The following is a 13117-nucleotide window of genomic DNA, read 5'->3' on the forward strand; positions in this document are numbered from 1 at the left end:
GGCCCACTCCCCGGGGGATTGAGCCTAAGCTGGCAGTCAGAAATCCATCTGGCAGCCCGGGAGCCCTTGGGGGATGTCTACTTGCCAGGGGGGAGCAGGCCTAAGCTACAGTCGGCTATCCTTAGCGCTGCTGAGGAGACGGGAGAGACTCCCACCACCACCGCTGTACTGGCAGCTATCAGCCTGGCTTGTGGCTGAGCAGAGCTCCCCCTGTGGGAGCGCACTGACCACCAGGATGCAGCTCCTGCATTGAGCATCTGCCCGCTAGTGGTCAGTGTGTGTCATAGTGACCAGTCATTTCCAGTCGTTCTGCTGTTAGGGTCAATTTGCATATTACCCTTTTATTATATAGGAGTGCCTGGCCTGCCTGGGTGAGGGGCTGATGGCTGTTTGCAGGCTGGCCACAGCACCTTCAGTGTGGGGGTCCCCACTGGGGGCCTGGCCAGTCTGGGTGAGGGGCTGAGGGCCGTTTTCAGGCTGGCCACAGCCCCTTGAGGGTGGGGGGTCCTGCTGGAGTGCCTGGCCAGTCTGGGTGAGGGGCTGATGGCTGCTTGCACTGCCAAGCTCCAGCAGGGACCCTCACCCCATGAGGGTGTGGCCATCCTGGGTGAAGGACTGAATGGCTGTTTGCAAGCTGCCAATGACCCAAGCCACCCAAGCTCCCAAGTGAAGACTGGCTGAAGCAGGTATCTGGGATTTTATTTGTCTGTTATAATTGAAACTTTTTGCCATGAGCCCAGGCACAGCTGGCTCAGGGCTGGCGGGAAGCTTGGCTTCCTCCATCGCTGAGTCAACCAAGCCTCCTGCTTGCTCCAGCTCCGTGGCTTCTGGCCGCCATCTTGGTTGGGTTAATTTGTCCGAAAGACATCCAGAAGATCATCCGGAAGATATCTGCCCTAATTAGCATATTACCCTTTTATTAGTATAGATTATTTTGGCTAAAAATTGGCCTTGTGGCTTTCACTTTATTTAAGTCACCACCCTTTATTAACTGACTAGAGGCCCGGTGCACAAAAATTTGTGCACTCGGGGGGGGGTCCCTCAGCCCGGCCTGTGCCCTCTCACAGTCTGGGACCCCCTCGGGAGATAACGACCTGCTGGCTTAGGCCTGCTCCCGAGTGGCAGAGGGCAGGCCCAATCCCTAGGTGCAGCCCCTGGTCGGGCTCAGAGCAGAGCTGATTGGGGAGTTGGGGCACTGCCCCCTGTCATGCACAGAGCAGGGCGGATCGGGAGGTTGCGATGCCACCCTCAGTCACGCTCAGGGTAGGGCCGATTGGGGGGTTGGGGCACCGCCCCCTGTCACACTCAAGGCAGGGTTGATGGGGAGGTTGTGGTGCCACCCCCTGTCACGCACAGAGCAGGGTCGATCAGGGGGTTGGGGAGCTCCCCCCTGTCACGCACAGAGCAGGGCTGATAGGGGAGTTGGGGCACCACCCCTGTCACACACAGAGCAGGGCGGATCAGGGGGTTGGGGCGCCGCACCCTGCCACACTCAGGGCAGGGCCAATGGGGAGGTTATGGCTCTACCCCGTCACACACAGAGCAGTGCCCTTGGAGGGGGGGGGGTTGGGGCGCCGCCCTCTATCATCCACAGAGCAGGGCCAATCAGGGGGTTGGGGCGCCGCCACTGTCACACTCAGGGCAGGGCTGATGGGGAGGTTATGGCTCTACCCTGTCACACACAGAGCAGGGCCCGTGGGGGGGTGGGGTTGGGGCACCACCCCCTGTCACACACAGAGCAGGGCCGATCAGGGGGTTGGGGAGCTCCCCCCTATCAGGCACAGAGCACGGCTGATCAGGGGGTTGGGGTGCCTTCCCCTGTCACGAACAGAGCAGGGCGGATAGGGAGGTTGTGGCCTTGCCCCCTGTCACACACAGAGCTGCAGGGCGATCAGGGGGTTTGGTCACTGCCCCCTGTCACACTGATCCCAGTGCTGGGAGGCATATTACCCTTTTACTATATAGGATAGAGGCCTGGTGCACGGGTGGGGGCTGGCTGGTTTGCCCTGAAGGGTGTCCTGGATCAGGGTGGGGGTCCCGCTTGGGTGCCTGGACAGCCTGGGTGAGGGGCTGATGGCTGTTTGCAGCTGGTCCCATCCCCTTCAGGGTGGGGGTCCCCACTGGGGTGCCTGGCCAGTCTGGGTGAGGGGCTGAGGGCTGTTTTCAGGCTGGTGGGTGACTGAAGCTCCCAACCGCTCCTTTTTTTCTTTTTTTTTTATTCTGGGCCAGCTTTAGCTCTGAGCTTGGCTCCAGCTCTGAGGCCTCGGCTGCTGAAAGCAGGCATCTGGTTTGTTTGGGTTCTATAATCAAAACACTGTTTTAACTCCAGCTCTGAGATCCCGGCTGGCTGAAAACAGGTTTCTGGGGTTTTGTTTAGCTTCTATATTTGTAACAATGTTTCAAATTGCAAGCTCAGAGGCCGGCAGCGGCAGGCGAGGAACGTTGGCTTCCTCCATCACTGAAGCAAGCAAGCCTCCTGTTCGCTTCAAGCTGCCTGGCTGCCGGTCGCCATCTTGGCTGGCAGTTAATTTGCATATCGCCCTGATTAGCCAATGGGAAGGGTAGCGGAGATATTGCTAATTACCATGTTTCTCTTTTATTAGATAGGATGGGTGTTAGGAGCAAAAAGGCAAAGCCAACCATGCCTGATTTTCCTCTTCCTTGTATCTCCACATTGGAGGTGCTCACAGCATACTTATTTAATAAATAAATGAAACTCAATTTAGGTCTTCTTAAACACTAAGTATTTTCAGGAATTCTTTTGTTTTGTTATTGTTCTGGCAATACCAAGATGGATAAGACATAGTTCCTATCTTCTGTTTTAAATTATCATCAGGCACAGATATTTATTGAAATACTGATTTGGAAAATGCAACAACAGAGTGCCATGGGAGCAGAGTTTAGCCACCTAGCCCTGGGCATAAAAGATCAGAAGAGATTCTTGGAAAAGTTGAAGCATTAGCTGAGTCTTGAAGAAAGGATCAGAGTTAGAAAAGCAATAAAGGGGATGAAGGCAGCAGCATGGGGGCATGTACGTGACCAGCATTAATGTCTCTCAGCATTTCAGGGATAAAAAATGTAATATAAATTCACTTGGGAGTTGGTGCACATTTCACCAGTCAATGCCTGGAGACCATCTCTTTCACCCCTCCCTCCATTATCTCCACCTACTACCACTCCACCACAACAATCACAGGGAGTTTTAAATAACCATAAAGAAATTGCTGGTATTGATGAGATTTAGTATGAAAGTTAGGCTCATACAAAACAAGCAAGGCAACTGACCTGGAAAGTGCCTTTCTTTTCTGTGTACTTTTCCTACATGTCTCCTATAGAAAACAGAGTTCCTTTGGATCAAAGAATCAAAGAATCCTGGAGCAACAAAGGAAAGAGTTCCTTTTGTTTTTGTTTAAAACAGTTCCGGTAAGCCAGCCCCAGGCTGCAAATCTCCAAGTCATAAATAATTGCTGTGGTGTGCAGTAAAATGCTAGTGCCTGGGGCAGTCACTAATGTCAGAGGAAGGAGAAGACCGGAGTCTGCAAAAGTGTGATCATAAACTTGTCTAAGGATCCAAAAGTTGGTTGTGGATCCAACTTTTTCCTAATCCTCCTCCCTGCACTGAGGGAGGAGGATTAGGAAAAGGGCAAGGGCTTTGGGGTCAGATACAGGTGGGTTGAATCCTCCCTCTCCTGCAAATAATTATGTGGCCTTGAGCAAATCACCCAATATCCTTGAACTTCAGGGTCCATATCTACAAAATGGGAATAATAAAGCCTTCCTTGGAGGGTTGTTCTGCACTTTAGTGAAAGTATATTTTAATCCTTCAACACAGGGCCCACCACAGAGAAAATACCTAACAATTGGTAACTGTTAACTATCATTATATCACCATCCTAAATCTAGTTGCTCAATACATGTAGCTTTGGAGAGGAAGGTGGCAGCACCAGAATCTTCCCAATTGCATTAACATACTCAGGTTCACTGTCCAAGGCCAGACTTATCCCTTTGCTAATTGTAAATTAATAAAACATTCAGGTAGATCTTATAAGGTATTCTCTCATAGTCTTGCAAACCCTGACATAACACTCACACTGCTTGTTTATTTAGATCTGACATCAGTCTTTGAAAAAGACCTTTCTCCCTGACCAAATTGGCCACATCACAGCTCAAGGCTTTAGCCATAAAAATCTACAAAAAGGGCCTAGCCGGTGTGGCTCAGTGGTTGAGCATAGATCTATGAACCAGGAGGTCACAGTTGGATTCCTGGTCAAGGCACATGCCCAGGTTGTGGGCTGGATCTCCACTGTGGGGCATGCAGGAGGCAGCCAATCAATGATTCTCTCTCAATTGATGTTTCTATCTCTCTCTCCCTCTCCCTTCCTCTCTGAAATCAATAAAAATATATTTTTAAAAATCTACCAAAAGGGATTGACAGAACTCAATTTTTAGAACAAAAAAGTTTTTAAAAATCAATCATTAAATAAATAGAAAAAGACAATTGCAATCAAAATTGGCTTTTAAATAGTTTGGTTTTGTTTGCTTTTGATTCACTAAATGCAGAATTAATAGTGAAAGCATCTTCAAGAAAAAATTGCACTAACAAGAAGACTAGGCACCTTCTAGATATGCATTAAAATAGAATTCAAGTCCTTTTATGGAAAAGTAGCTTCAGTATTTACTTCAGTCCATCTTTTCCCATTAAATGTTTCTGTGTCTCTGCAGTATAATGTGATATATATCTTCTGGTGATATTTTTTCTGTAACTTGATACATCACATGGAATCTCTTTCCACATTGAATATTTTTGAATAGTTCCCAAAATTGGAAAATAAATGTTGGAAGGTTTTTTCTGCTCTATTACACATCCAGAAAAAATCAAATTGTTTTCCTTCCACTCAATTTGAAGTTCTTCTTTGGGAAGGAGAAAAAAACCATTAATATTATATTTATGCAATATAAAACAACAGAATCAGTTACTTTATTATCTATTTTATATTGTAGTAAACCAAGTTAGATAATTCAGAGTAAAAATCCATGTTAGGTCTATCATAACCAGTTGTCTACCCAGATGAAATTAGGTAGTTAATTGTCAGATCTGGATATTACTTTTGCATTGAAAGCAATCTAAACATTGTGCTTCATAATTTAAATTTTTGCTGTTAGTATATGATACTTGCCTTGTTCTTAAGCATAAAACAGTACATCAAAGGTTTACTTTGCAACGCAAAGAATGTATTTGATTACATTAACATTTTTCTTATCCTTCCCACATCCCACCATGCTGTGGATTATGGCAGGGAGAGGGCTTCACCCTCACTTCTCTTAGTGGAGAGCTGTTGCTTCAAAGTTGCTGCCACACCAGAGACCACATTTCCTAACCCTCTCTTTTCATGTACATATGGGCATGTGCCTGACATGTTCCTGTGGAATGGGAGCAGCAGTAATGTATGTCCCTGCCCTGCTGGGATGGTTAAAAAGTGGGTGTTCCTTTTCTGACCACTCGCTTTCCTTGGTAGATGTCAATACCCAAAGAGACCTGGATGTTGATGATGGCTGCCATCCACTTGGACCTTGTATAGTTGAATGGGTACCTCATCTCCACACCAAGAACATTTGCACTAGAGTATGAACAAAAAGAAATAGTTTATCTGGTTAAATGACTAGAATGTTGGGATTTGTGTATTATAGCAGCTAGTACTATCATAACTAATACATGGTATATATATTATAATTATTTAAACAAAGAAACTGAACTACACAATATACTTACTATAGAAGTCAATGTGGATAGAGAATTAAGATTACTGCCAAAATTAAATAACAATGTATAAAAGGCCAGCTCAGAAAAAGCTTGTTGTGTAGTATCTTAGGGTGCAAAGTTAACTTTGTTTAGATGACCTATCTCACATTAGCTAAACTCATGAGATGAATTTATAATCCTGAGTACCAATATATTTACTTACTATGGTACCTATACCTATTACATCTTCTTGAGAACCTAGGATAAAATACTCCTAGAGACATATTCACCAATCCTAGTTTTTTCCCCCAGATTCTGTTACATAATTATTTTAAACTAGTGGCCCGGTGCACAAAATTTGTGCACATTAAAAGGGAATTAATTAGAGGAAATATTTTAATATTGCTATTTGCCCTTTCTCTATAATAGAAGTGTCAGAGATGAAAGAAAATTAGTAAAATGTATATGAAAATCTTCCTGTCAGAGTCTGGGCATGCCGCAGGACCTAGAATCAAGTCCCCACCCACTTGAGTGTGCCTTGAAATTGTGCGAGACCAAGACCCAGTTGGCCCCACCCCCGTCAAGCCCCACTGGACAGGGGTTGCAGCCTCAGGTCCCCTGTCAAGCCCCGCCAGGTGGGGGGTGCAGCCTGAGGTCCCTTGGCCCAGTGCCAGGGTGGGGGGCGTGGCCTAAGGTCCCCTGGGCCAGTGCCGGGACAGGGGGTGTGACCTGAGGTCCCCCGTCACAACCCACGCAGCCTCAGGTCCCTGCTGATCACTCGTTAAGGGAACCTGCCTCCGTTGTGGGCTCAGCCATCTTGTGATGGCGTGACAGAGTGAGGGTCAATTTGCATTATACCTAGGATCATTAAGTTATAGCAGAAATGAGTAGATAAATGTTACATCATTATCTCTGCAAATATATCTGACTCACCTAGTAGAGACTTGGAAGTCATTTACTTTTAAAATATTTCTTGAGGTGGATTGCTACACTAATGACTACAGGAACCTTCTTTAGGTGATATTTATTAGTTTTACTCTAAATGATTGACCATTTTCTTCACTGTAAGGGCTACACTGTGCTGAAAAGAAATACATATTACCTAAGGTCATAGAAGACAAGAAGTGGGAATAAAGAAAGGTGGAATAATTATGTAGTGAGAGATGAATAGCCCTGAGGAGAGATGCATATATCAAATTAAAAGGATATTTCTCATGACATCATTACTTGCATTGATGGCCAAGAAAATTGAGGTAACTGGATTATTTACAGAATTACTGTGCTTATGGTTGTGATCCATATTTTGCTACATCATCCAGAATGCCTGAGTAAATGAACTTCTAGAATGTATTTGTAGAATACCTGCCCCATGTGCTATACTTTCCTGAGGGCCAAAATTCATGTAAAAACATGTAAAATTTACTGGGCCAGGGAATTAGAAGGCTATTTTTAAAAAAATATATTTTATTGATTTTTTACAGAGAGGAAGGGAGAGGGATAGAGAGTTAGAAACATCGATCAGCTGCCTCCCGCACACCCCCTACTGGGGATGTGCCCGCAACCAAGGTACATGCCCTTGACTGTAATCGAACCTGGGACCCTTCAGTCCACAGACCGACGCTCTATCCACTGAGCCAAACCAGTTAGGGCTAGAAGGCTATTTTTTAAGTGGACAGATTTTTCAGGATAGAAGAAAAATGGAAATCTTAAAGTTTAAAAAAAATTGCTTTTAATATTAAATGAAGGTTATTCCAAGAGAATAGAGTATATCTACTGAAAAGTTCTAAATGTGCTTGAACTTACTGCAACACAAGAAATATCCTACTACAACCCAAACTTGTAGACAGTAAAATGTATTTCGAAATTTGTGTTTTTAAGAAAATTCTGTACAGAGACTCATCTAGTGTACCATGCCATAAAAATACTTTTCCATCATTATGCTTCATTGTATTCATCTGGTCTACCAGATAAGACACCACTACCACCACCATCCCAGTTTCATGAAGCAGCAACTGCATCTTATTCTTCTTTTGTCCCATATAACCAAGTCTCCAGAATGAATACAAGGATGTTAAGCAAGACAATCTACTATAATACAGGAATCAAAATATTCGAACTTCTATTAATTTACGTAACCTCATTATTCCACTTAATAAATATGTTTTTAAAATAGAACATAGTATTGTATTTACAAAATAATTACTTGGGGAGAGCATGCACAAGACTTCTTAATTAACAGTGATATATTAAGATATCAGTGATATATGGGACTAAAAATTGTATAGACCTTTGCCTTATGGAAATTAGCATAAGAGAAAAAGACAAAAAAATTAAAATAATGTGCTGACTTGGCTGTTGCCATGCCAATGGTGTAGCTGCAGAGAAAATGAAATGGATGCCCTTGAGATTGAATTCATTCTTTCATTTAGCAATTATGCATTGGGCATCTACTATATGCCAGAGGCTGTGTGGGGCAGCAGCCACCAGAGAAGCGATTGGGTTGTTAAAAATAGAGTGAAGTGTCAGTAAATCCATGATCATTTTTTTCCACTGGGGATTGTCCTTCCATTTCCTGAAAAATGTTCTGATCCTTTATCTTCAGTTAAGGACATCCCTGGAGGAACCCCCCCCATTCCTGTATGGCTGAGAAACTATGATCTACTGTGGTCACTTAATGAATACTTATTGACATACTGACAGTGTGATTGCCAACACAGGGAAAAAAAGATAAATTAATTCAATTATTTCAGTATTGCTCAGGATTTTAAAGTGCCTATACTTTTCAGTTGTATGGGCCAGGATTCCAAGAGAGAAAATGTGACCCATACACAGTTGCTGTGAATGGCAGTTCATAATTTCTCACTATATTCTAACAATTGCCCTAACAGATACCTGAGGATCCCTAGATGCTACCTTCACATGTAATCATATAATTAAATAGACATAAACAAATAGAGCAAGATTGTAATATAAGACCAACATTATAGTGATCCCTGAGTTTAATATACATAAGAGAAAAAGTCATAATTGATAAATTACAAACATAAGGCATCCATAGGATTTGGAATAACATGCTGCAAAAAAAGAAATATCTGACACATGTTTGGTTTTTCTTTTCTATTTTTTTTCTCCTTAAAGAACATTCACATGGCTTGCTTAATCATGTGATCTTCTGTCTTGAGACATCTGGCTGAATACATCATAATGTTGTAATGCATGTTTTGTCTCTTGAAGCAATGTTTCCCCAAAATTCAATCCCTGTTTAAACAAAAGTGACATTCTCTCTCCATATTAAAATTAAAATAGAAAGAAATAGCTATGTTGCCCATTAGCATTTTCCATTTTTCTATAAATAAGTAAACTTAGCAAGATGTGATCCTTCTTCAAAAGATTCACAATACTCAAAGGAAGTCTAATTTATATACAGATCACAGTGAAAGAACATGTGGTTGATTTAATTACCTTAGTAAATGGAAAAATAAGAATCAACCAGTCCAGTTTTACTCCACTCACCTCATACATGTAGTGAATGGGGGCTCACAGAAAAAGATTATTAATTTCTTGGCTCACAAAATCTGCCAGAAACATTTTCTGCTATGAAATACTGGAAAAAATAGAGAATTTTGAATGACACTGGCTTTTCTCTATCATCCTTTATTCAGTATGTCTGACAGCAATTTTCAATAAATTTTTCAATAAAATTACCAAGTAATCATTCTATTTGATCCCTAGAAATAGAATCTAATCTGATTTAGATATATGTGTTAATATTGAAAGAAATCATAATAATTTTATTATGGAAAGTAATCAAGAGTTAGACTATTAAATGTAAAAGAATATATTAATAAAAACATAAACCTATTTCTCAAAAATATAAGCATAAATTTCAACATACCCCAATGGATGTGTTTATATAAAAGACTGAATGTCTGTTATAAAAATAACATGATATAGACTATGCCTAAAGTTGTTTAGTCTTAAACTCTCAGAATCACAAATAAAAACCTCTAGTAGTCTAGCAACATAGTCCTGAAGAAAGGAAAAGAGGAAGCAAGCCAACTTAGGAACTGATTAAGTATTCAGCAGAGCATTTTCTATGGCTCTGTCCAAAGGCTCTGTCAGTGCATTTAACTATCCAGACAAAAGGTTGTTGAAATCACACAAAGGATTTTCCCAATTCAGATGCTGCAGATGAAATGATATTCACACAGAAGCACAGCACATCTCTAAAGCTTAATAAAGGCCACATCTATTCCTTTCATGACTTGAACTTGCAAGTGGAGTCAGAAACTGAAATAAAACAAGCATCAAGAAATTTCTTTAGGGATGGAATTCCTATTTTTACTTTACATATTTACTTCAAAGCGCACATTCAGGAAGAGGGCAAGTGCTAGGTCAGACACAAAGAAGAGACGTGAGCAGGTTATTTCATCCCAATGTAAGAATAGCACCCATTTCTATCAGGCTTTAAGAGCCTCATTATGTGAAAAGTGGGCAAACACTTTTGTGTTAGAACATTTTTAGTTTAGCATAACAGTCTGAAATTTTACATTTAAAGCAGCCACCTATTCAAATTTGATAAGGCTTAAAAAATAAACAAAATGACTTCATGTATTTAATGGCTCTTTCATGGGTCAATGGGTACAGTAGCTTTAATCAGTATTAACTCAACAATAGAGGAGGAGGGGGGAAGCAACAAGTCAGATTACCTCCACCAAATGGGTGTAAATTCTGTGATCTTCTTCTTGCTAAGATTCAATTCACCCTGTAGTTGAATCATATAAGATTCCAATCAGAATGACCTTAGTAACATTTAAGAGAGAATTTCTCAAACTATGTCCCACAGACTCCTTAGCTCCAAACGAGGTGGCAGGAAAAGAGGGAAGTGAGAGAGAAGCTGTAAGAGCAGGACCCCAGGCTGGCCTCTGGAGAACCAGGGCAGTTCTTCTTTTTTTTAAAACCACTTTATTGAGATATAATTGACATATAAAAAACTGGACATATTTGAAGTATACGACCTGAAGAGTTTGGAGATCAGTAAACACCATGAAACCATCACCACCATCAAGGCCATAAACTTATCCATCATTTCCAACAGTTTCCTTCTACCCTTTTATTTATTTGTTTCATTTTTTAATTTATTTTTTAAATTATTTTATTGACTGATTTGAAAAAGAAAGAGAGGCAGAGAGAGAGAGAGAGAGAGAGAGGAAGAGAGAGAGAGATTTGTTGTTCCACTTATTTCACTTATTCATTGATTGATTCCAGTATGTGTCCTGACCAGGGATCGCACCTGCAACCTTCATGTATCAGGACAACACTCTAGCTGAACTACCCTGCCAGGGCCTATTTGTTTAATTTTTTAAAAAATATTAAGTTAAGATCATTTAACATAAGATTTACCCTCTTAGCAAATTTTCATGTACACAATACAGTATTGTTGACTAAAGGCCCTATGTTGTACAGTAGATGTCCAGAACTTATTCAGAAACTTGGTACCCTCTCATAGCCACCTTCACATTTCCCCTCCTATTAACTCTTGGTAGCTGTCATTCTATTCTCTGGTTCTATGAGTTTGACAGATTTAGAGTCCTCATTAAAGTGGGATCCAACAATATTTGTCCTCCTCTCTGGCTTATTTCACTTAACAAAAAGGTCCATCCTTTTGGCTGCAAATGGCAGAATGTTCTTCTTTTTAAAGGCTGAATAATATTCATGAATGTACTATATTTTCTTTATCCATTTCTCCATTGATGGACATTGAGGTTGTTTCTATATTGTAAAATGCTGCAGGGAACTTGAGAGGAGTACAATATCTCTTTGAGATCCTGATTTCAAATACTTTGAATATATACCCACAAGTAGGATTGCTGGATCAAATGGTAATTCTATGTTTAACCTTCTGAGGAACCTCCATACTGTTTCCATTGTGACTGTACTCATTTAACTTACTTTCCCACCAACAATGTACAGGAGTTTACTTTGTTCCACATCCTGACCAACATACTAGTATATATATATATTAAATAGCCATTCTAACAGGTGTGAGGTGATAACTCATGGTTTTTACTTGCATTTCCCTGGTAATTAGTGATGCTGTGCACCATTTCACATGCCCTTTGGACATTTGCATGTCTTCTTGGAAAAATGCCATTCAGTTCCTCTGCCTACATTTAAATCAGATTGTGGTTTTGCTCTTGAGTTGTGTACTTTTTTATATATTTTGGAATTTAACTCCTTATCAGATATAAGATTTATAAATATTTTCTTCCATTTCATAGGTTGCCTTTTCATTTTGTTAATGGTTTTCTTTGCTATGCAGGAAATTTTTAGTTTGATTTAGTCTGTTTTTGATTGTTTGTTTGTTTTAAAATATATTTTTTTATTGAGTTCGGAGAGGAAGGGAGAGGGAGAGAGAGATAGAAACATCAATGATGAGAAAGAATTGCTGGTCAGCTGCCTCCTGCACTCCTGCGGAAAGAGCCTGCAACCAAGGCATGTACCCTGACTGGGACTCAAACCATGACCTCCTGGTTCATAGGTCGACACTCAGCCACTGAGCCATGCTGGCTGAGCTAGGCTACTTGTTAATATTTGCTTTGTTGTCTTCACTTATGATGTCAAATTAAAAAAATCATCACCAAGATCTATATCAAAAAGCTTTTCCCTGTTTTCTCCAGAAATTTTATGGTTTCACATCTTACTTTCAAGTGTTTAATCCACTTTCAGTTGTTTTTGTATATGGTATAAATAGGGGTCCAGTTTCATTCTTTTACATGTGGCTTTCCAGTTTTCCCAATACCATTTTTTAAAGAGACTATCCTTTTCCCATTTTATATTTTTTGCTCCTTTCTTGTAAATTGTTGACCGTATAAGCATGGTTTTATTCCTGGACTCTCTATTTTGTTCCATTGGTCAATGTGTTTATTTTTCTGTTCATATCATCCTATTTTTATTACCTTTGTTTTGTAATATATTTTGAAATCAGGAAATGAAATGCCTTTAACTTTGTTCTCCCTTCTCAAGATTGCTTTGGCTATTTGGACTCTTTTGTGGTTTCATACAAATTATAGGATCTTTTTTTTACTTCTGTGGAAAATACAATTGGCATTTTAATAGGGATTACATTGAATCTGTAGATTGCTTTGTGTAGTATAGATACTTTAACAATATTAATTTTTTCAATCTATGAGTATGGAATGTTTTTCCATTTGTTTCTATCTTCAATTTCTTTCATCAATGTCTTATAGTTTTCAGTGCTCTACCCCCTTGCTGTAATTTATTTTATCCTTTTTTATACAATTGTAAACGGGATTATTTTCTTAATTTCTCTTTCTCATAGTTTTGTATTAGTGTATAGAAATGCAACTGATTTTT

Source organism: Myotis lucifugus, unplaced genomic scaffold (genome assembly GCF_000147115.1).
Source record: "Myotis lucifugus unplaced genomic scaffold, Myoluc2.0 scaffold_24, whole genome shotgun sequence".
In the NCBI taxonomy this organism is placed as follows: Eukaryota; Metazoa; Chordata; class Mammalia; order Chiroptera; family Vespertilionidae; genus Myotis; species Myotis lucifugus.